The sequence below is a fragment of the Camelus ferus genome, chromosome 6 (assembly GCF_009834535.1).
Source record: "Camelus ferus isolate YT-003-E chromosome 6, BCGSAC_Cfer_1.0, whole genome shotgun sequence".
Taxonomy (NCBI): Eukaryota; Metazoa; Chordata; class Mammalia; order Artiodactyla; family Camelidae; genus Camelus; species Camelus ferus.
In genome coordinates this window covers 48,600,458-48,627,363 of record NC_045701.1, presented here as the reverse complement: position 1 = coordinate 48,627,363, position 26,906 = coordinate 48,600,458, and positions in this window count along the sequence as shown.

Below are 26,906 nucleotides of genomic sequence, written 5' to 3'. Positions count from 1 at the left end.
GATTTGGTCCTTAATGTCACAGCCTTCCTACTTTATGACTGAGATAGTGAGCACTTAGAAATCAAGGCTGGCAATGATTCTCCTTTGTGTATTCAATCATCTTTTTATTAAAAAAAAAAAAAAAAAACTTTCCTTGGTTCCAATTCCCTTTGCTTTTGTATAGTTTCAGTCTTTCTTCTAGTCCCTGACCTAAAAAGAACAGCAAATAAAAGTTTTCAAAAGGTCCAGGATAACCATAAGTTGACCAAAAAAACCCCCCTCTGCCTTCAGTTGACTATGAACAAAATCATTTGAATCCTAGAATTTCAACTTCATGTTCCTCCAATCCATTATATTTATTCACTTAAAGTCTTAAATTGCTTTAGTATTAAGGTGGAATTTTACTTTATGTCTCCGTCTATGGTTATTTGAACAAAATCATATTTCTGTTCTTATTTGCTACATAATTTTCCCTTGACATAATATTATTATAGCTCTTTTAAGGGGCGGGGGGGTGTATAGCTTAATGGTAGAGTGAGTGCTTAGCATACATGAAGTCCTGGGTTCAATCCCCAGTATCTATATTATAAATCTCCTAGAAGAAAACATAGGCAAAACATCCTCTGACATAAATCTCAGCAACGTTCTCCTAGGGTAGTCTACCCAGGCAATAGAAACAAAAGCAAAAATAAACAAATGGGACCTAATTAAAGTTATAAGCTTTTGCGCAGCAAAGGAAACCATAAGTAAAACAAAACGACAACCTACGGAATGGGAGAAAATATTTGCTAATGATGTGACTGACAAAGGTTTAATTTCAAGAATATATAAACAGCTCATACAATTTAGTAACAAAAAAACAAACAACCCGATCCAAAAATGCACAGAAGACCCACACAACTAATTCTCCAATGACAATAAATGGCAAATAGGCAAATGAAAAATGCTCAGTATCACTAATTATCAGAAAAAATGCAAATCAAAACTACAATGAGGTATCACCTCATGCTGGTCAAAATGGCCATTATTAAAAAGTCCACAAATGATAAATGCTGGAGAGGGTGTGGAGAAGAGGGAACCCTCCTACACTGTTGGTGGAAATGTAATTTGGTGCAGCCACAATGGGAAATGGTAGAGATTGCTCAAAAAACTAAAAACAGACTTACCATATGATCCAGCAACCCCACTCCTGGGCATATATCCAGAGGGAACTCTAATTTGAAAAGATACATGCACCCAGTGTTCATAGCAGCACTATTTACAATAGCCGAGACATGGAAGCAACCTAAATGTCCATCGACAGATGACTGGATAAAGAAGTTGTGGTATATTTATACAATGGGATATTATTTGGCCATAAAAAGAGATTAAAATAATGCCATTTGCAGCAACATGGATGGACCTGGAGATTGTCATTCTAAGTGAAGTAAGCCAGAAAGAGAAGGAAAAATATCATACGGAATCACTTATATGTGAAATCTTACCAAAAAAAAAAAAAAAAAAAGAGGACATGAAGTTATTTACATAACAGAAACAGACTCACAGACATAGTAAACAATCTTATAGTTACCAAAGGATGGGAGGGAATAAATTTGGGAGCTTGATATCTGCAAATGTTAACCACTATATATAAAAATAGATTAAAAAATTTCTTCTGTATATGGCAGGGAGCTATATTCAATATCTTATAATAACCTTTAATGAAAAAGGATATGAAAATGAATATATGTATATATATGCAAGACTGAGACATTATGTTGTACACCAGAAACTGACACCTTATAACTGACTATACTTCAATAAAAAAATTTAAATAAAAAATAAATAAACCTCATTACCTCCCCCCAAAATGAATAATTTTTAATTAAAAAAAAAGGACCATAGCTTTTAAGAAAATATTTGATGTGCTGTAGTAGTTCATGTATTATAGAACTCATTTTTAATGTTATTTCAATGAACTGGTCACCTACATCAATAAACTTAAAGAGAAAGATAATGAATATATTTTTAGAAGCAATGGTTTTTTTCACAATTGTTACATTAATTAGACTATATTACCAATGATAATACAAACACGTATTTAAAGCCACATGAAATCTTCCAAAGTTCTGTATAAAAACAAAATAAATTAATTATATAACTATACAGGAATTGAACAAGATCTTATGGGGGTTTTACTTCTCATTACAGTATAATCTATGTCTGGAAATGATAGTACTGGTCCAGAAAGTGTCTGTTTCCAAAGTTATATTGCACATTGACCATCGTTTTGTAAGAATTGGGTTGATTTGTTTATGAGAAACAGAAAACTGAATTCAAATCGTCTTAAAAAATGAAAAGGATTAATTGGTTTGGGTAACTGAAAATTACCATAGGTTTGTTATAAACAGAATAGCTTGCCCAGAGGTTCACCAGAGTAGGAAATGTGGACTCCCTAGAAAGTTTAATTTTCCCTAATGTCTGAGCCTTTCTGACTCCAAACTGCCCTGTTCTTCTAAGTAAGGCATGGAATACTTCCCCAACTCCATTGACATTGTCTTAACATACCCTTTTCTTCTCAAAGAGTAAAGATTCTTTTTGTTTTATAGTCTTTGAATGAGATGTTTCCAAGAATCCCATTCCCCTGGCTGGTGATAATCTCCCCTCTTCCTGCTCTCAAACTGTAATTTTAAAAAGTTAAAAGTATGACTCTCATACAAGTAGATATAAAGCAACCATGTGTCAAGAATTTATTTAATTAATGAAGAACAAACAGAATGGTAAAGCTAATTTAGAAAATTAAGTGGCCAAGTATTTATAGTGAATAAAAGACAATGCAGAGAACAAGCAAAGATAGTTAAAGAATATATAGGGGTTTTTTTTTGGTACTTATATAGATATACAGGTATATTCCAAGATCTCATCAGGAAAATAGAGATACTAAAAGATGAGAGTAGAGATTTTAACAGAACACTTACTTGTCTTACTTATCCTTATAATGTTTTCTCTAACGGATCCCAGTTCTCCATCATAAAGTGTTATGTTGGAAGACAGGAAGGAAAGAGAAAACTAGGGGAATCTAATTGATAAAACTTTGTAAAATCACTTTTCTTTAAGATAAGCATAGATACCCATAACATGGTATCTGCAATTTGACCAATAAAATATCCTTAAGTATTCTTTTCTAAGAATCTTAAGCTTATTTTAACATACATGTCTAAAGGGACCACTGCTATGGGCAAATGTATACACATATTAAAGTATTTTTTTATTTAGGTTAACTTAGATATTATAAGATGTACATATCTTAAGTATATAGCTGTATGAGTTTAACAAATGTCTGTATTCATGTAATCAATACTCCTATTGAGATATAGGACATTTCCCTCAATCCAGAAATCTCATTTCACTCTCCAGTCAATCTCTGCTCCTAGAGGCAACTACTAATGTGATTTCTATCACCATAGATTAATTCTGCCTATTTTTGAATTTTATATAAATGGAATCACTTCTTTATTCAATACGTTTTTAAAATTTATCGATTTTGTCTTATGTCTGTAGTTCATTAACTTGCATTGTTACATGTTATTCTATTGAATGCGTATACCACAATTTATGCATTCCTCTGTTGATGGTTATTTGGGTTACTTCCAGTATTGAGCTGCTATAAGTAAAGCTGATAATTAGTCATGTACAATTTTTCTATGTCATGTTGTCACTATTCTTGGGGAAATATCAAGGAGTGGAATAATTAGGTCATAGTGTAGTTGTATGATTCTTTTATAAGAAATTACCCAAATGTTTTCCAAAATGGTTTGATTATTTTACACTCCCACCAGCAATATATGAGAATTACTTTTGCACAACATCCTTGCCAACATTTTGTATTGTCAGTGTTTTCAATTTTAGTCAACAAATGAATGTTTAGCAATATCTCATTGTGCTTCTTATTTGCAATTCCCTGTTAAGAACTTTTTTAAGCAATTATTGAGCAGTAAAAAAAAAATTAGAACAGTTTGTTCAAATATTGTCTTTTGATGTGACTGTTTTACTATTATTGATTTTTAGGTTTTCTTTATATATTCTGTATCTGAATCCCCTGTCAGATATATGTTTACAGATATTTCCTCCCAGTCTGTGATTTTATTAATGATGTGATTTGTTGAAGTCTTAAGGCCATTGGATATCTTTAGAAGAAAATTAGAAATTGTGAGGAATTTTCTAGAGTATGAATATATCTGCATATTCAAAGCCCAATGAAGTAGAAAAATTAGTTTAGTCATGATGGTGTCTAAAAAAAGAATGAGGGCAGGTTTGGAAGGGAGCGTTTAAAAGCTTTAGGAAAGAGCTGCAGGTGGATATAAGAAAGGAGGACTACAAATGAGAGGTACCACAACTTGCACTCCAAGATGAGGAGGGGAAGGTAATGATGTATGGGGCAGGAACAGGATGGCCAAAAGCAGTGTTCTAACTGTGGGAAAATTTACTGTGGCAGTAAGATGAGAATGAAAATCTCATGTGAAGAGTCTCCCCCAGAGGGAGAGAAGAACCTTGAGGCCCTCTTCTCGCTTTTCTACTCCCTGCAATATGAGGAGTGGATAAAGTCCTATCTGAAAATAGTTGGAGTTAGCAAGTCATTAAAAGCATAAAGAAATCAGATATAGCCACAGTTTAACTCAGTACCAGGCAAGTAGAGACAAAGAGAGGTGGCTTTACACCCCAGGTAGGTGATGAAAGTGGAAACTCAGGGTAAGATTAAAAATACCAACTCCACCTATTCTCTCTTAGCACCATTTGGTGCTTATCACTGAATTAAGCATGATGAGCTGATAAAAGAAACAGAACAACTAGGCAATTTCCATAAGAACAACAATCTCACTGGGGAGAAAAGCCTTAAATATATGACCTAATAAAACAGTATAGTGAGACAAGCTCTATGATTAAAGACCAAATCACTCTTTGGGACCCAATTTCCCCAGCCAGTTGCCACACAACACCAAGCAATTCTCTGGCACTAGCAGGGTGTCCAAGAATTCAGCTCAATTCTGACACCATCTACCTAGGGAACGCATGTACTTCTGACTCACTGGCTACAAATCAGAGGTTTCTATGTCCTCCTCCTTAGGTTCAATTAATTTGCTAAAGATGCTCACAGAACTCAGAAAAACTTTACTTACTAGATTTCTGGGGTTTTTTCTAATAAAAGGATATAATTCAGGAACAGCTAGATGGTAGAGATGCATGGGGCAAGGTAGGCAGGAAAGGGCACAAAGCTTCCATGCCCTCTCCAGGAACGTGTTCACCAACCCAAAAGCTCTCCAAATCCAGTCCGATTCATTAAACCTCCATCAGTAATAGATTCAACCTCCAGGCCCTCTCCTCTCCTCTGAGGTTGGAGGAGGTGGATGACTGGGGTGGTGGTGGAGGTACTAAATGTTCCAACCCTCTAATCACAGGGTTGGTTCCCCTAGCAACCCACCCTCATCCTTTGGTTACCTAAGAGCTTTCCAAAAGTCATCTTATTAACATAACAAAATATCTTTATTGCTCTTATCACAGGAAATATCAATGGTTTTAGGAGTTCTGAGCCAGAAATAGAGTCAAAGACCAAGTATATATTTCTTATTATAAATCAGCATAGAAGGGAATCACTGGCTGACTTGGACAAGCAACTATATGCTTCCAGGAGGACATGTCATTGGTTGCACCTGTGATTGGGCAGATGCTGATGTCGACTCAAAGAAAAACACACTACATGAGAGTTGTGAGTTAAGTTGTATTCATGGTCTTAGTGGGGACTAGAGCCCAGGAGACAGCCACTCAGTTAGCTCTGAAGATCTGCTTGCTCTGAAGAGGTAGGGGAGAAGCCAGTTTACAGTGATTTTTGGCTAGGAAATGCATGCAGTCAAGCAAACACCTTGGTAAAAGACTGCTGCTAATCACAAAGGACAGATATCTCAAGTTAATAATTTTAGTGCTTTTTGATGTATGGGAAGATGCAAGAATCTGGGGTCATTGAAATTCTTCCTGAGGTATGCATCTAACTATTTAAGGACCTGCTTGTCCAAAGCACAGAATGCCTCATCTTTTTCATCCTGATTTCCTTCTAGCATGCACTGTTGGTCAGCACTGAAGTGGGTTATGACTTAACCTGTGTAGAACTGGGTGAGCAACACTCTTTGTCTTTGGGATCTTAACTTTTTTTCCTGCATCCATACTGGATATGAGGAAGTAGGGCCAAAGGAGAAAAATTTCAGGGGCAAACATTCTCTTGGGATCTGTCCCTCATCAATAAAAAGGCTAGTTAGCAAATCACTTTTGTGAGGTAATTGTTGAGTTAAACACAAACATGAAGTAATGTTTCACCTATAAGAACATTCTCAAGCAATTTCTTCTTATTCAAAACTAATGACCTTTCTGTATTTCAATAAAGAATGTTCTTTCATAATATGAAAGTCTGTCTTGAAACTGACTCTCTTCCAGCTAGCTGTACAGTTTATTGCTTTCCATTGTGAGATATGTAATTAAATCACGTGCTACAAATACTGTATCATTCAATTAAACAGAGTATCTTTATACAAAATGCTTTATTTTCAAAGTGACTTTGACCTTTTTGCTCTTGGTCCATCGAAATGCATTTCGAAAAGGATAGAAGGATGTAGTTTGTCTTTTACTACATTTAAGTTAAAGTTTGAATTTTCCACCTATTATTTAAACGTATGCTATTTGTCTCTTTTTTAAAGCTACAAATTTTTGAGCACCAACTCTATGCCAGATTATTTTTAAGGACGTACTTTTAATATAGTATCTCATTTAATTCTCACAACATCTTTACAAGTTAAAGTTCAGAGAAGTTAGACAATTCCCCTAATGGTAACAGCTGCAAACTAAAGCTCAGAGAAGTGAAGTAATGTCTACCCGTGTCAAGTCTGACTAAACAGTAAATGACTTTAAATGCACTTTAAATGCAAAGTGTTATCCTGGATTTCACCCTAAGTTAGGGAAATAATATTTCTGTAAAGGACATTGTTAGAGTGATCTGATATGATGGAACTTCAATTTATATGTAATGTTCTATCTCCTGAGTTTGTCCTGTGGTTATATAAGAGAGTATCTTTAATCCTAGAAAATGCTTTCAAAAGTATTTATGAGTAAAGGGATTTGATATCCATGACTTATATGCAAATGGTTCAGAAAATAATATTAATTACATATATATATGTATATGTGTGTGTGTGTGTGTGTGTGTGTGTTTACATATAGTTGAGACCCAGAGCAGGCCACCCCAAAAGACACTTCAATGGCATATTGATTGTTCTGAATTTAAGTTACTTAAGAAACAATCAATACAAGAGGGACACTTTGACCCACCTCTTTGTCACTCTGAAAGCAGGAAATGAATCCCTCATGTGAAAAGTGCACTCTGTGTATCTGGAGGTGGAAGGACACCTCCATCACCAGAGACAGCGAACTGGAACCAAGAACTACATAAACAAATATTGTTATTTCTTTAATTTACTACCTAGAGCTCAACTCCATTTAGATTCTTCACTAATTAAGCCCCCAAAACCTGATTTTCTTTGCTCTTCAATTTCTTACAGATTTATTATTTCTTTGTCTAAAAAGTATTAAAGCGGCTTGGTTTGGCTACTTTTTAGGTCCCATTTCTGAGACCTCCATGTGCATAAATTAAAATTTGTTCCTTTTTCTTCTGTAAATACGTCTTGTGTCAATTTTATTACTCCAGCCACAAGAACTCAAGAGGGGCAGAGGGGGAAATTTCCCCCTCTCCAACAATCTAGATGCACACATAGCCTCTTAAAATGTTAACTGAGGGATTAATGAATTTTCATATAGGAATTATTTGTATTATTCTTGTAAAGCTTCTGTAATTTTGAAATTATTTCAAAATTAAAACAAAAACTTTTAAAAGTAGGAAAAGATATCAATAAAATGTATTCCCATACATTTATTTTTAGTGTTTGAAAAGGCTGGGTTCATCGCTGATTGCTGCATCATGTATAAGCAACATTTGTAACATTAACTTCCAAAGTAACGGAAACAATTCGCACTGTAAATAATATTTCCAGTCAAATGATTTACAATTTTCTATACCATTTTAAATATTTTCTGACATAATATTGAAATTTTCTGCAAATAATATCCATTTCATAGTCATTTTAATAGAGAAAGCCCCCAGATTTTAGAAGAGTTCATTAATACCTAGTATGCACACAAAATGGATTTAGTGCCTATGGCTGAACTCCTTGTTCTTAAATTACAATGAAGGATACACTGCTAATTACAGATCAAAGGACTATTTCTTTCATAGTTCCTTTTCTCCCTAAAGTTATATTTTATAACTTATGAGGGAAATATGTAAAATTGGTGGTTATGAAATAATATTCCTATAAAATCATTTCTGCAAATAATGTTAAGAGTTACTGTAGATCTAGTAAAGAAAGATTTTGCCCTGAGGAGTATAATCACCTCAAAGACTTTCTAGAGGTTGATGGTTTTCCTTTCTAAGGAATGGCCTTAATTCTTTCTTCCAAATGCCAGCTGAAGAATAGCAATATTTATTTTTCTTTTGCTTTAATGCCAGCAGTGATTGAACACACACAGAAGTTTATAAATAGTTAAAATACTCAGTTTTATCAAAGTTTTTCATGTCAATTAGAGAATAACTACTTTAATTTTGTTAGTTCAGAGTCCAAATTGATTACTGCATATTTTAACATTAAAAAAATCATATGAAGTTTCATATGTAAATAATGCATTATTATTATTTAGCTTTTAATTATTTATGTGACTATTGATAGATTTATTAGGTGATATTGTCTGTATGTGAAAATGAACTGTTATGAGATATCTATACTAGTTATTATAATTTACCTGCTTTAAAAATATGGGGCAAACCACTGACCTGAATCCTACAAAAAAGACCAGGGTTTACTCTCGTGGAAACCAGGTGATTGCCATGCACTGATTAGCTTCAGCCTGATACACTTGTTCAACATTCTTGAGCCAATCACTGGGGCAATGACAATGAAATAATTCTAATTAGTCTTTAAAAACGGACTGTTCTTGTAGCTGCAGGTGAGATCTGTCCTATCCAAACTGCATAATGGCAACACAATGAGAAAAGGGAGGAATAATTGCTGTGCAGAAGAATGACAATTTCCATTGGGTTTCATTATAAATCCAATGGGAATAAACTGGGTAACCAGGGAATTGAACTGAGTCAAAACAATTTATCAACTGTTTATTAAATGCCTACTACCATCTGTAAATAAAGCATTAAACTAGGTACTGTGACGCATAAAAGGCAAGATACAATCTAAACGAGCAAGTGTGAACCAAGGAACATTCATCAATCTCATGCCTACTTAAGTGTCAAAATAAAGTGATACCAAAAAAATACTGACCTTGAGAGGGTAGCACCTGAGCTGGAACTTGATGCACAACGTAGAAACTAGATACTAAGAGGGGAAGAGATGGACATTCCAGGTTGAGTGAACTACAAGGACTTGAATATAAAGATTCAGAATACAAAGGAAAACTAACCAGCCCTACTGAAATAGATCATCTGAGGAACTAAAGTAGGTTAGACACAGTTGGGCCAAAGTACGAAAAACCGTTAATGTATGTTTCAAAATCTAGATCAACCCTAGGAGGTAGTACCCACATTTTAAAATTGAGTCACGGGAAGATAAATTAGTTAGTCAAGGTCACATAGCTAGTAAAAGGCAAGTTGGAGTGCAATCTGGAGAAACTGAAGTTAGGGGAGAAAAACTAGGGAGCTAAGGCAATAATCCACACATGTATTAAGGAAGGCTTAGGCCAGGATAGTGGCAATGAGAACCACACAGGAATAGAGATTGGTGGGGAACATATTTTTAAGCTTGAAACATTACCAATGAAGAACAAAAACAATTGATAACAAGCGAGACGGAAAGAAGTATGTTACAGGAGAGAGCTATGAATTCTTAGTAGGAGTCTATCACATGCTAGAAAGAGATCAGATTGGAAAGAAAAAAATGTGAGTTTGTGTATTTTGAAGTGATGGAGAGACATCTGACTGAAATATAAGAGAGTAGAACGTAGAAGTTTGAGTATGGGCTTTATTTTAGATAATACGAGATGAAACTTCTGCTCTGTCCCATAGACCTAAGTGGTTAGGTCAACCTTTATTAGCCTTAGTTTTTTAAATTTATATATGGGGTTAATGATGATAATACTTAATTAAAATTTTTATTTTGAGAATTAAACAAATAATGAATGAAAAGTACTTGGAAATACTCCTTGCACATATCATATGCTCAATAAATAGACATTTTTCTTACACTTGTTATTGTTCATAAATGTCTAAATGATGGTTTTACATTTAATAGTATGATTCATATCCATAAATACTAACGATGAGATCATATAATGAACGAAAACTCTAAGGGAGAAGTTAAACATGAATAAAGCAAAAATTATGACAGGTAACAATCCACATTGTAAACATTGATGAAATCAGGAATGAAAATACTGACTTCTCTGAAATTTACTCTAACTTGAGTCAAACTCTTAGGTCACCAAACTTGAGTCTGCTGGCTCACATGTGGGAACGTCAATCCACGGACACTGGGTTATGGTGAAGGAAAGTGAATTTATCGTGAGGTGTCAGACAAGGAGTGCGTGGCAGCTAATGCTCAAAAACCTTGAACTCCTCAATGGGTTTCATGCGGACATTTTTAAAGGCAAAGAGAAGGAGGGGAGTTGCTGGGACTATTTCACAATTCTCTGATTGACTGATGGTGAGGTAACAGGGTGGTGTCAGAAAAGTTAACGTTATCAATCTTCAGGTTCCAGTTGGCCTGGGGGCTACACGCTCATGGTCATCAAGTAGTTAACTTCTTCCATGTGGTGGGGACCTTATTGTCTTCAAAACAGCTCAGTAATGCCCAGCAGATACTATTACCTAGGTACTTCAGAGAGGAACTAAAGATTCTGTGACGGCCATATGACTGATTTACTGTTTAAATTGTTATCAGTTCTCCTGGCCAAACTCCTATTTTTATCACTACATGTTCACATTCTTTCAATCATTAATTCTTGAGCCAGGCTTTTGTGACTCAAGGGAGACCTTTGAGATTATAGCTTTTTCACAAACAAGAGGCAGGCAGAGGACACAGGGGGAGGAGTCTGTCCTGGGAAGACCCTGTGGGGTCCTGCTTGGTTACAATTAAAGGGAACTGACATAAAGGAAGAGAGCCATGACTAACCATGTAGGAAAAGATAATATTTATTGAGTACTTATATGTGCCAGACATTAATAGGTATTATTTCATTTATCTAACAGTGCATTCTATTTTATCTCCATTTCGTAAATGCAGGTGTTGAGGTAAGGACAATTTTATAAGTTGTTTAGAGTCACACAGCTTATATGTGATATAGCAAAGATTTGTCCAGACAATCTTGACACTAGAACCCAGATGCTTGGACTCTAGACTACACCCTGTAATCCAAACTTGATATACCGAAATATGAAAAAATACAGCTAAGTGATCTTGGACAAGTCTATTTAACACCCCGTCAAAATGTAAGAGTATGGTGGTTTCAATGAGATAATTTATGCAGTATGTGTCAGTTACCTTGATACTGAAAATTGAAACTCAACCCCATTTAATGGTAAAGGAAAGGTAACTGAAACTTTATGTATGTTACTTAACAATTTTGAGTTATTCCATTTTCTTCTTCAAGGAAACCATGGCTCAGTAAACATTTATTATGGAGAATAAAAGTTTTAGTTGACAGAAAAACATTAGAGACCCTACAGGCATATCTGAAATACAATTCTGTTGAAATCTGTAAATAATAACCTACAAATGAAGACTCTAGAGAGTTTTATAATAGTATTTTGCCTGTGTACAACGCCTTTTCTTGAAATATCTCAGTGAACTTTATTATGACTCATAATTATAATCAAGCTTCAGAACATCCCTCAGAGTTAGTTGTTGTTGTTATTGTTTTTTCTAACCATGAGAGATAATGAGAAGAATATTAATCTTTCAAGGTCATTCAAAGAGTCAGAGGCTGAAGTAGGAATGGAATAAAAGGTTTCTTACTCAAGTCACCTGATAAATATCACCATGGGCTTACAAAGTGTTTGGAAAAGAACATTAAAGCATCAGAAGAAATCATAATTGATAAGAGAAGTACACCACAGGTAAGTCAAAGAAAGCACCTTCGAAAGTTTTAATTTGTGAAGCTTAAGAAAATTCCCAACTCTACGCTCTCTGCATGCATCCCTGTTGTGCCATAATTAAAATAATAAAGAACTTAAGAAAAAAATCTTAAACTGAACTTCTGGATATCATATTTCTAACTGAAATACCAGTGATCAGAAATATCTCTCTACAACAATGAGAGAAATAGTATAGTAGATATTTATTCTACACAGAGTCTTGGAAGTAACTAACAAGTTTTGTTTGTTTGTTTTTTTTCCCCAATTTGGAATAGTGTAATCACTGAAGTCTAAAACAAAAATAAAATTAAAGATAAAATATAAATTAAAAGTTTTAATTGTAGAAATCAAAAGATTTTTATGGACTCTTCGCAACAGTATCAGGAAACAATTTTAATTTGGTTTTATAATTTAAGTAAAATAAAAGCCAAGAGTCATTAGATACAGAAGTAGATAACCTATAAACGTAAGATACCTTATGTATTCTACACTCAATTCGAACTACTTAGCCTTCCCTTTTATAGGTCTTTTAATGGATATATAAAAGGACTAATGAGGTAAAATTTTACTGATGAGAAAAAGTTGAATAAACTTCCATTTTTCTCTAACCCTATACATTGACTTTACACACTAGGTTTTAAAGTATACATATAGTATACATAATATATGGGGCAAAAACTTTTTTTACTCACCAAATTAAAGAATGGAAACATAATTTTACTACATCTGTGCATATAAAAACAACATAAAAATCCCATGCATCTAAAAATTGACAGAAAATTTCGAACAAAAATGTTAATATATTCCATATATTTAATTAAATTTAGAAAATTGTTCTTTAATAGATTTCACATGGAATCAAGACATTAGTAATATAATGGGGCTTAAGGATAATTTCTTTTCCAATTTTCTCAAAGATTAGATTTGTCTAAATTCTCAGTTAGTTGGGGTAGAATTAGGATGAACTCCAAGGTTACGTCTTTCTCCACTGTAAATGATAAGCTGTTTCTTTTCCTTTCTGCATAAATGCTTTTGAGAAACATAGGTATCATCAAATCACCAGTCAGATATTTTTTCCCAAATGATATCCCAATTTTTCGCTTCTATCTCATTTTAACTGATGAAATGAGTATCAGATAATGAAAACTCATAAGAGCAGAGGAGATTCCTGAGAATAAATGTGATTGCTACAATAGTAAAATGCCCTAAAAAAGACACAAAAGAATGATTCATAAGAATTCTCTGAGTAAAGCAATTTTTTTTTTAAACATAAGAACTTTTCAATCCTAGGCACTTGGCAATCAGTTCAATTTCTCGACCCTCTTTGAAGTACAAGAAAGTCAAATCATTTGCAGTTTTCTTTAAAGCCCAGTTTTCACCCACATAGCATAGTTTATACTTATTCAATTAACAAAATGCTAGTCACCCAACCTTCAAAACCATGTGGTGGTGTCAAAAAGAAAATATATTTTGATCCATCAGTAAACAAACAGAATAATCTTAGGTAACATTTACTGAGCAATTTCTATGTGGGAGGGACCATACTAAGTTTTACATGTCATTGGGTTGGGAGGGGATGTATAGTGGTTAACAACACTGACAATGGAGTCTGTCTGATTTTAATAAAGGTGATCTTTTCATACATTTAGAACATTCCAAGTCTAAATAAATCCTTAAATTACCTGAGAGGCTTCTCTAGATCCTCAGATATATATGCTACTTCTTTTTACTATTTATAACTCAACGCTTCATAATTAGTTCTTGAAAATATTAAAGACAACACTGAAGGTTCAAGAGTGTGGTAGGCAGAATTCTAAGAGGGTCCCCACAAGTATGATTACAGCCCTCTAGTGGACAGCTCCCCTGCAGGATGGGTGCAGTGTGGGTGAGGCTTGTGAACAGCATACCATAGGTTAGAACACCACTCCTATGATCAGGTTGTGCTCTATGGCAAAAGTTAAGGGAGTCTGCAGAAGTAATTAAGGCCCTTAATCAGTTGATTTTAAATTAATCAAAAGGGAGACTTTTATCATAGGTGGGCCTGACTTTAATCAGGTGAGCCCTTTAAAGACACTAGAGGAAACAGAGGGATTCTAGGAGTTGAAATAATTCAGTGCAGCAGGGATGAGCTCCTTCTGGTCTTGAAGACGCCAACAGCAATATTGTGAACTGCTAATGGAGCTGACCATGTGGCAAGGCCCTGAGGATGGCCTTTAAGAGCTGAGAGTGGTTTCTGGCCAATAACAAGCAAGAAAACTGGAATTTTAGTCCTATAACCAGAAGAAGCTAGCTGAATTCTGCCAACAGCCAGGAAGTTCAGAAGAGGTCTTTGAACCTCAGATGAGACTGTAGCCCCAGCCAACACCTTGATTTGATTTCAGCTTAGTGAGATCCTGAGCAGAGGAGTCATCCATCCCCTACTCCTGGGCCACAGAAACTGTGAGATAATCAATTTGTGTTGTTTTAAGCTACTAAATTGTATATATGTTACTCAGCAATAGATACTAACAGAACCAGTAATCTAATTTTTGATACAGTTCTAAAACATTTAGCTTGGTTTGGGTCCCGGGTATACCACTATTCTCATCTACTGAGTAAAATAATTAGGGAAATACTTTTGTGGTTATAATGTAGATTGCTAAAGCTGCTACATTAAGCAAGTTTTATAAAATTAGCTCATGTCTACCGATAAGAGTGTATACTCAACAAAAAACAATACTGTACTTATTTTCATCCAGAAATTTAAATAAATAAATTTAAAATATTAAAGCTATGTATTTTGCTACATACTCTTGTAGGGAAGAAGAAAGGAACAGAACAAACCCATCTGATTGAAAAGAAGAAATTAACTTAAAATTTAGAAAGTGACTAACATATAAATATTAGTAATAACCATTCTCAACACTCATTGGCATCCCCAGTTTCTCTTGCTCACCTCCACTGTGAGACTGGAGAAGACAAGCACTTGCCTCTTAGCTCAAGGTAGCCGTGTAACAGAATCCTGCCCATCAAGATTAAAGTAGAGTTCTGCCAGTACTACTCTCTCAGTTTATTCCCTTCTGGAGTAGAGATTTCATACTTGGGATGGGGCAACCATTTTGCAGCCGTGAGAGAAAGGCTAAGAAATGTTACAAAAATATCAAACACCTATCTCTACACTTATTTTGGGTGGAGAAACGAAATCTGTTTAGATTGATGTTACTTGAGTTTTCTATTAATTATGGCGAAAGCTTTCATAACTACCAAATTAAAATTTCAAAAGGCATTGTGCATTCAGATAAAGTAGAGCCCAAGAGTCTCACAATCTGTTGTCAAAGCAGAAAGGCAGTAACAGAATGGAAAACTCTCAGGTCCATTCCCCATTTCCTCATTTCTTTATCTATGCATGCTAAGCATTAAGGTCTCATTTACTTTACTGTATTGTCAGTTTGTAAAAGCATTAAAGGTATCATGGGGGAAAACTCAACAAATTTGATTGCATAAAATAAAACTATAGATTTTTTTAATTAAAATGAGAAAAAGCTTTAGCAATAGCTATTGAAAGCACTTATTAGTTTTTTTTTTTTAATATATACTTGAGAGGTTTTTTGGTAGCCTTCATTCTTTCAAAAGCAGGATTTGAGGTGGCTTACAGAAATATGTACATTACAAGTAATGATTAGTAATGTACAACATTGAAATGAATGGAATACATGATACAATATATGATAAAACTGAAAATACAATTAGAAGCAAAAATACCACAATACTCTATGTACTAGCTAATGATAGTCCGTAAGTTCAACTCTTAGCTACTTAAAGAAATAAGAGTAACAAAACCAGCCTCAGTATCCATACCCAGTGGTAATAATATATTAACCACTCAGAAGCAGCATGATTTTTCCCTCTGAGACTGAGCAAAGTTTCTGTCTCAGAAGAAACATGGTATGATGATGCTTCTATGTCATCTTGGACAGCACCCATTCACTAAAGGCAACGGCCTGTTGTTAATAGCTAGTTCTCTCAAAGCACCTTGAAGGGAACAGCTCAGCAAATGGCTTTTGCATATACAGATCTTATTAAATCAATAAGGAAAACATTAAAACCTCTATAAGAATAATGGACAAAGACTATGTATCTTTAATTTTAATATTGAGAACAGTAGATGGTTTATATATAAAAAAAATTCAGCCACACTGGTAATTAAAGGTATGTAAATTAATGTAAGAAAATATTTTTGCTTTTTTTAAAATAAAAATCAGATTTTTAAAAATAATTATCTATATTGACTATAGTACAATTTAGATTCATTCACTGTCTGTTGAAGAACAAATTATTCATTTTTTGAAAGGAATAACTTGCCATCTGTATTTAGGAGCCTTAAAAATGTTCACATCTTTTGATCTAGAAATTCATTTCAAGAAAACTTTCATAAGAAATTAAAGGCAAATTTTGGGAAGACTTTTTTTTTGTAGTACTGGTTACAACATAAAAAACTTAGAATTGCCTTAAGTGTCTAAAAGAATATTAGTTCTTCTCTCAAATGTTTGTTAAAAAGTTTGAAATTATTTGGTAAATACTTATAATCTTGCGAGAAAAACAACTCTGATACATACTTAACGTTACATTATGATCAACAACTACTTTAAGTTATATGCATATGCATATTTTCACACAAATAAAATTTTAAAATATAACTTCAAATAAAATAACATGGATGTGTTTAACATGGATAAGATTGTAAATCTATAATTATAGTATAAATATAGGACTTAAAATAGTGCTATAGTTAAAAAGTGGGTTTTGGAAACAAGTCACATGTCTAGCACATAATGAATAACTAGTCATGTTGCTGATGTTATTTTACCTTGGTTCTTTTTTTAAAATCCTGAAAGGAAATCAAGCAAAAATGTAGATTATTATTTTATTTGGTTACAGGGCATATAGCTAATTCTTTATCTTCTATATGCCTTGAAGTTAAAATTTCCCAAAAAGATAAAATACTACATCTAAGGAAAAATTAAACTTTACCTAAGGTGAAATATACAATATTAAAAACTCATCTTTTTTCTCTCTCTTCTCCAATCAAAATCACAGTAACATGGGGTGTTCATTATGGTCCAGATTTTTTTTAATAATTTGCTCTAAGTTGAGAATGCTAGCTCAATTTAACCTATAATAAAGAGTGTATTCATTAAAACTTACTCAATTTACAGTTATAAAAAAGCTCTTGTCCCTGACATAAATCAACCCAACAAAACAATACTTTCTTTGGAATCAGTTTTACTTAACTGTGTACATACAAAATAAAAGCCTGCTATCATATGACTATGAAAATTTAGGAAGGACATAAAATTATCCAAGTTCTACTTCATTATAAATTTGAGCAATGGTTATTGATTAGAAGTCTAAAGTATCTAATCACGGAGTTTTGACTGCAAAGTAATATGGGCACAGCATGAGTACATACTTAGACATAATTCTAAGTCACAGTTGTGTGCAAGGTGCAAAAACCTTGCAAAGACAATGATTTGTACAGTACAGCCATACCTCTTACAGAGTAAGCATCAACTCAAAGCTGTGTTCAAAGTTATGCTAACCCCCAAAATAAAATACCAATTAAATGTATGCTTATCCAGAATTGAGATAAACCTCAGGAAAGCAGAATTCTAGGCAATATTGACCACAAATGGGAATATAATAGAGAACATGACAACAAAGTTTAGTTCTATTTAGGCAAAGCTTTTGAGGGTTATTCAAATTTAAACTAGAGACATACTTTAGAAGCAGTTGTCTGTGATGTCATGATATCATTTATTATAATTATAAAATTAGCACCAATCTAGGAATAATTTTAGTATTTATAAAATTAAATGAGATTAAAACAGTCAAATGACAATTTACATCAGTCTTGTATATAATGTTTTTGTCTCAAACCTTACATTCTCACCTGGCCTCCTGTCTCACTTCTGCAAGTCTCAAATCTGCTTGAGATTTAGCCAAATAGAGTCATTGACAGAGAATGTGAGTTAGCACATCTAATATTCAAAACTACAAATGATATCAATGTAGAAGTCATTGAATGTTGAATAAAAAGGGCTAACCCCATCATTTTACACAAGACCCTGAGATTAAGGGAATGTCTCGTGGTTAAGAAGACAGTTAGCAGCAGAATAGAAGACAGATCGATCCCTCTGAGGTCCAGTACAGTATATTCTTCGCACAGAATGATGTAGGCAGAACATGTGACCCAAAGAGGAGCTTGCTTCATCTTCTCCTTTATGCAAATAAGCAGGCAAAGAAACAAAAGAAAAACAAAAACTCCCTAAGGTCCAGTTGCTCCAACTGACCCAAGGAATTCGCTATTCTGATTCTATCTCCTCATCACTATTTTCTCTTCAACTCCTTCTGAAATTTTTCTTCACAAGGTCACTAATAACTTCCATTTTGTCAAATCATGGTCATTAAAGAATGACCTTCTATCCATCTCTCAGTAGTATGGGACCCAGTTGACTACTCTCCCCTTGAAACACTTTCTGGTCCTGGCTTCTGTAGATACACATTCTTCTGTTTAACAGAACATTTACTTTTGTCTGGTAAACAAACAAAAAACAAACAGACAAACAAACTTCAAATGGGGAAGTTAGAAAGCTATTTCAGAAAGGGAGTGATTTTGAACTCTTTTGAAGCATAGGTGGAATTTTAAAATTCAGGCAGTTGGGAGAGAATACAGAATTCCATTTGGAGAGATTTTTCATATTCCTGAGAGAAGAATATATAGATTAATAAGGACTCAATATTTAACTTTTGAATTCATGTGTGCTAATTAAGTTGAATTTTCTTCAAAGAACTTATCAACAATATTCTAGTTCATTTCTGAAAACAGAAAGAATTAAAATACCTCAAAGATACTACAGATACATCTTAACCTTTAATGTCAAGGAGAAATGCACATTTAAATGCATTTAGCCTATTTTATTTTCCCCCAAATAATACTCTAAATAGCTCAAAAATGCTAAATTGTGCCACATAGTTAAAATGATAATTATTATTTCATTATAAAATGAAAAGCAGGAGATACCATATGTACTATGAGGAAGAAATGGACCGAATATTACTTACAAATGTCTAAACTTAAAAATAAACTTATGATATACGTCTGATTCTCAGTTGACTCACATGTTACTATAGCCCAGTGAGTCTTGCATCTAGTATTTAGTCAGTAAATATGTAATGAATCACTAGATTTTTAGGAGAGAAAATATTAAAAAGAATTCCACGGTACAGAAACCCAGTTCTCATTTTCTGACAGTGAACATTTCAATAACGGGAGGAAAATCCTCGCAATCTTTAGAACTGGTACTTAAATGAAGAAACTGGTTTTGATTACTGAGTTCAAACTGTTGTGAGTCCAATCCAACGTTTTTTGTTTTTGCTTTTGTTTTTATTTTGTTTCTTTGCCTGCTTGTTTTCATACTGTGGTAGGTACAAAGAGGAGTATTACCCAAACTCTTGTACCGAAAGAGACAAGGAAAAGGGCAAAAAATAATAATAAAAGTCCAAGGCATAAACTGTTCAGACTGTTTGAGCTTACAGTTTTGGGAAAACCACCTTATTTTTCATTAAATGCAAAGTAAACATCTAGGCCCTTTGAAAGTTGCAAATTGCAGTAGGTTTTTCCCTATTGGCTTTATGAAATGAAGGAGCTGATTGATATGTGTCATATCAAATTAAACAATGAAATAAGAGATTTCATTGCAACCTGGGGTGGCCTGTGACCCCTAAGCAGAGAGGTACCTATTTGCCTGGAATCACCTGAAGGTTGAAAAGCACTCAGGGGAGGCAGGCAAGACACCTCTCTGCTGACTCTTTACGGACATCCTGGCAAAACCTGTTACCTCACAGACTCTGGAAACAGGCACTTTGGGTTTAAACTTCTCCAAATAGAGCCATTTAAATGAAAGGAAATTCAAGAATCTGTGGTCAGATTATACTTCTCCTTAAATCTCCCACAAACTATACATAAAATTTGCAAAGTGACCTACAATAACTTAAGAGTGGGAATAATCTTCAAAAATGGTTATGAAACATAGACAGATAATAAGTAACTTAGAAGTTCCTAAACATAGAGTGTTCTAAAGAAATAAAAATGCAGGGAAATGATGTTTTACACACACACACACACACACACACACACACACACAAAACAATGAAAGTCATCAAAATTCTGATGGACCTGGTCAAGTTTTGAAACAAGAATTAGTATGATCTATTCCTTAGAGCTTCTATTCTTAAGTTTCCAGACATTATTAAAAGAAGAAATGAGAATTTATTGTCAGTCTAGTAATAATTTAAGTAATATCACAAATTTTATTATCAATGATAATTAACAAAGCAAGTTTACAATGAATCAATTTAAAATGGGGAATAAAAGACATGCATAATCAGGAGCACTCTCTGGATGTCACCAGGAATGCCTGGTGGTTTTTATCACATTTCGCAGAGGAGCACTCTGCACGTTTACCATGGTTTCTTGGCCCCTACAAACTTAGACACTTGATTTTATTAGCAAACTGAGAAGAGTTTCATCTCTCAAGAGGGTTCCCCAGAGCTGAAATGACTAATGCATAAAGTCATGCTGCTGTTTAATTGACTTACAATGAGAAATATGCCTCTCGTGGGGGGTGGCATAACTATGCATTCAACTCTAGACAAGAGCCAATTTCTACTCAGACAGATGCTTGTCAGGCATGAGATCAGAATAAGGAAGAGAGATTAACGCAATAATTATGGCATCCAGCTGAGACTGGAATGATCTTGCCAATGGGACTGGGATACTGAAAACCCCTTGAATAGGATTCTCTCCCCCTAGACAGTGAATGGATAGGCACTGCCAACATTTTGATGAATGGTTTAGTTTTAAAGCCATGAATGAAAATCTTCTCTCTAATTGATATTCTCTCTTTAGACATGATAAAAATAATTTGATTATGAGTCCTTGTGTTTTCTAGGCTATGCATATGTATTCTTTCTGATGGGTGCACATATTTATCTGAGTAACTCTCATAAGGTGATTTTATTTTCCTCTTTAAGAAGTCACATGAGAAATTTTTCACTCTAGCTCTCGACACCATTCCAAAGGGCCACTGCAGCACACAATACAAAGAGAAGGATTTCATCTGCAAGATGCCTTAACTCTGAACAGATAACCTTAGTCATGTTTTGAAATTGTAGAGCCACATTCCAGGTTAAGATTTGACTTGTCATGTCTTACTCATTATTAGGGTTTAATGTTTGTCCCCTCCAAAATCCATATGCTAAAGCCCTATCCCCCAGTGTGCTGATATTTGGAAATGGGGCTTTTGGGTGGTAATTAAGGTTAGATGAGGTCATGAGGGTGGGACCTCAATGATGGGCTTAGTGTCCTTATAAGAATAGGCACCAGAGAGTGTGTTCTCTCTCCCTTCCCCCACCCCCCAACTCCCTCACACACACACACAAAGAAGCTATCATGCAAGCAATAAGACCAATATAACAACACTGGTTTCTTTGATTCCTCCGTAATGTTGTGCACCTGTTTGCAAATTTATGTTAAATGAACATATGATTACAGAAAGAAATTTATTTGGGCTTGGATTATCTACAGTAATGAAATGTTATAGAAATTGTATATTTCAAGCTATAAAGTAAAATTACAGACCTTGTTAAAATTAAATTTATGTTTAGATGCAGAAAAACTTTCTTTCACTCTTAATACTCTTTATATGATAGATTTTTTAGATTTTAACAATATAAATGTAATGATGATAATTTATGAAATTAGATGAACAGAGGGATTTTACAAAAAGTGTTTTAAAGCACGAGTATGCCATATTCTTCAACTTTCTCAGAGGTATAACGATAGATCAATCTAAGATTGACAAAAAGAAGAAAAACAAAAATGGAAGGAAATTTCATGAGAAAGTGAGGTCTCCAGTATCAAATCTAGTAGAGAAATGAAGTTTCAGGGTACAAGAACTGGTAAAAATTCACCATGGATTTGATCCTTAGGGTTTCAAAAACAAAAGCAGTCCTAAAGATTATAGCACCTAACAGTAAAATTTGGAACTCTTTTTATTAAACTATAGTGACTAACAAAAAAAAGGTACTACTATGCTATAACTTGCTAGCTATTAATAAGCTCACAAACTGAGCCCATAACATTTATCGATATCTTTCTCTTTACTCACAGGTATCCAGCAATTTGCTTCCTTTGCATTATATGACATTTATTTCCAAGATGCAAAATATATACACATAAATATAAACAGTCATTACCTATTGGAAAATCATCGATTTTATAGTATTTATAAAGCCATAAAACAAAAATACATTAAAAATTCTACCTTCTGTAAAGGAAATTGTTAACACATTGTAAGGCTTTAGGAATGTGCACACATCAGAAAATATCAGCATGCATGAGAAATGTATTATTTTTTAAGTAGCTTAGATATCTGGAAGAATTTATTAGATTTCCCAAGAACATATCTGTAAACTGAAAGGATGTAATAATTTAGGGGAGATCAAAACTAAATATGAGTTGATCTACAAACCTGGAGGAAAACAAACATCTACAAGCCTCCCATTGTATTTTACAAAGACAGTGAGTGTTATAGCAAAACTTGACTCTAAAAATACAAAAGAAAACTTAAGCCTAATTACACATATTCATGAGTTTACTTACTTACTCAACTATTTATTCATTATCCCATTCATTCATTCATTCATTGCATATTTAATGCATGTCTATTATGTACCAGGCACTGGGGACAATATATACAAGTTAATGCGGGTAAATAACAGAATATTCAGACGTGACCAATGCCTCATAAAACAAAGTCTTAAAAATGAACTGTGAACTAAAAGTGTTAGATACATCACCAAAGGATGATCCATGAAAGAAAAAATTGATAAGCTGGACTTCACTAAAATTAAAATGCAGTGGCTTAATATAGCACAAATTTACGATCTCATAGTTCTATTAGTCAGAAGTCTGATTTGGCTCTTCTGGCTTTTCTGCTCTGGGTTCCATAAAGCTCAGGTCAAGGTGTTGGTGGCTGGGCTCTTATCAGAAGGCTTATTCAGGTTGTTGGCAGAATCCAGTTCCTTATGATTGCAGGACTGAGGTCCCTGTTCCTTTTCTCACTATCAGCTGGTGACCAGCAGTGACCCCTAAAGATCTCTCTTAGAGCCTTGCATGTGAGCACCTGTATCTCAGAGGCAGCAATGGAACATCAAATTCTCCAGTTTGGAATTTCTCTGGCGTTTTCTTCTGTCTCATTGCATCTCTCTTATGTCTACAGCCTGAGAAAGCAAGCTGCATTTAAGGGTTCAGGGGTAGACTTGGGTCCACCTGGATAATCCAGGATACTCTTCCTATTTTATAGTTGATAACTTTATCTACATCTTCAAAGTCCCCTCTGCCATGTAATATATCATATTTCAGGCACTGAGGCATAGACATGTAATGTATCATATTTCAGGCACTGAGGCATAGACATCTTTGGAGTTGGAGGGGCATTATTCAGCCTCTTGCAGAAACTCAAGAGACTGGCCTTTTCCCTCATCAGCTGAAGTGTCATGATTCTTTCCAAGAGGGATTATTTTTTCTCCTAGCAATGTCATACTTCATGCATTTCTGCTACACAATCCACCACTATCAATCTGTTATTATCTTCCTACTGAATAAAGGCTGCGCTCTCTTAGTATCAATGCTCCTTTATGTTTTTCCTGTGGAATGTTCTGGCTTTTACTTCTCTTTACCCTTTAGTCTTTAAAGTAGAGCCAGTCAAAATTACAAATCTACAATTCCAGCTGTTCTCTCTATAGTTAGATGTTTCCATCAAACGTAAATCACAACAAACATCATGTGAAGAAATTACCACTATTACCACAAACCAAAAAAATGAGCTACTATTCAGCAAACTAAGTTGTCTAATCAGTACGTTGAGCATTATGCTTATGTGTTTATAATTATGCTTTTCTCTTTAGTTCAGCTCTTCCTGGCATCGTTTCTGTGGGTCTGCTTAATATGATTTACTTAAACATGGGATTACGTGAGAAATATAATTGCTGAACACCTTCTGGAATGGTTTATATAAGATCGCTTCTTCCAAAGATCACAAGAGGAGGGAGCTTTCAGATGTGTGCAGCTGCTACTTCTACTTTATTACTGACTTTCTGACATCCAAAGGGCAACTGGCTCTTCTTTCTATATTGACTTATTTAGTGCAGGAGTCCTACTTTTTCCAAATTATAAACGTGCTTTTCCTTTTCTTACAGTGTATTTGCTAAAAGGTATATAATTACAGATTATAATTTATATCTCTTGGTTTTTAAAATGGATAAATTTTCCTATAATTAAGCCTCAGAGTGCTCTGCTACATATATTGAGGATTGACAAAGTGTCAAGAAAAGCAATTTTAGAACAAAAGAATGCTGTGGTTACACATGGTGTCATAACAAAGGGTTGATTGGGAAAAGTGCTGTTAAACAATCAAGAATTCAGTTGGGTATCAAAAAAATTAATCCTATTATTTAGGAGTTTTTCTTGTCAGCCCTAAATTAGTCATTTTCTGCTTGACTGATGATATATGTTCTATCTTTCAAACTAAAAGTACAAGGAGAAAGTTCTCTCATATTCCCTCTCTTTAAATGATAATAAGTTATTAAATTCAAGGAGAAATATAACATAAAAGGCTGGTGAGAAGAGACTCCACAGATTGGTGTGGAGGGAACATAAATCAGCAGAATGTGGGTGACTAGATGCTACATCCCCACCCCTATACTCTGTCACCACTTAGTTGCTTGAATCATTCATTCGTGTATCTGGATCTCCAGATCATATCTGTGAGATGGGCATAATAATGCCCTGTCTGCCTGAAGAAAGAGGGTCGACTTTCTTAAAGTTTCTCTGAACATGGAATTTTGTGAATAGAAAAGACAGCAAAAAAGACATATGGTCAATTTGTCTAAATGATACAAACTTTTTTCAAAACATCAAATTCAATTCAATAGAACTAAGTGAAAAAATAAGTATACAAAAGAACCTATATACAAATGTATAGTATTTTTGTAGTATATACAGAATAAATGCTATGCAATGGAAATTAGAAATTTCATATATATGTTATATAAATACATCATGTAGTCAATCATCTATCCATCTATCTCTTGGGAAAGAAACAAAGGAAAGAAAATTTTCCTGTATTAACATTGGTTCTCACAGACTTATAATAGGATTATACACAATTTTCATTTTCTTATGCTCTTTTATATTTTCTAAATTTTTTATAATGATTAAATATCTTTTTCACTAATCTTTCTTTAGTCATCTTGGCATATACCTACATCTGAAATTATATATAATAATAATAAAGTTAGAAATAGATTTTTTTGAAACTTAATCATCTAAGAGGTGGATGTCTTGATGATTTTCAATAATTGGAGAATTGCTAAATAGATTATTTTATTATTCTCTTCCCATAAGAAGACAATTTAAAATAAATGTAAAAAAATTGATACATTTATTTTAAATTATCTTTTTATGGAATGAGAATAATAAAATAATAACAATAAAACTAAACTGAATTAGCAACATAAAAAGTAAAATATCATATATGTATTATATATAATGTGACATACATAATGCTTATATGAGAAAAATAATATGGAGTATTTCTTTTTTCAAATATTTGTTATTGTAATCCCATAATTAAAAGTTCCCATGGGGAAACAAAATCATTATAAAATGAAAATTTCTCATTTATCCCCTTTTGATATTAAAAATATGAATAAAAATAGAAATAAAAATTAGAAATTGCCTGATCTTTTTTACTTTTCAGGACTTTGTTTCAATGAGCAGAAAACTGCCCTAAATTATTTGAGCATATATATATTTCAAACTCTCTCAAAGAAGTTGAACAAAAAAGTCTATACATATTTATATTTAATAGGTGCTTAAAAAATAAGATGGACATATAGACCTTAAAGAGACTTTCATCTTTAAATAAATAATATTACCCTAAATCAACAGCTTATTCTCTAGGTTAATACTCTTTTGTCTATGGGCAAGAAAATTTCAATTGTTATAGCAAGACAGGTTGGGTGGAGATATACACATTCATTCAGCTATGAAGATTTTATAGCCATTTGGCTCTATGAATAAAGATTATTATCTCTTGTAAAAGAAATCAATATCACTAGTAGAAGAGGTATAAAACTAGAATTGTATGTTCTGGAGATAGACAGACAGACAGACAGATCAGGCATAAGGCTTCATTCAAATAATCCTGATGAACAATAACTAATAAACCATGAAAAATGTTAACAAAATATAGTCTTTTAAAAGAAAAGGCAATTCCTTTGATAACTGTCTAAATTTCAAAAGCTAAAGCTCTAAACTGTTCTTAGAAACAATGATCAGTACACATATGTAAACTAAGACAAATGTGCAGTATATTATATATGTACTTACATGCAATGTATTGTATATATACAGTCAAATTGTAACAATTCTACCTAATAAAACTGAAAAATGAAAAAAACAAAAGGCAGAGTAACAGGGAAAACTGTATTATCTGAAAGAAGGCAGGGAATTTGTTCCTTATACAAAGATATGTAAAAAATTTCATCCCAGGAGTATAACAGTTGTCATAATATTGAAACAAAATAATAACAATAATTCTTCCTGTAT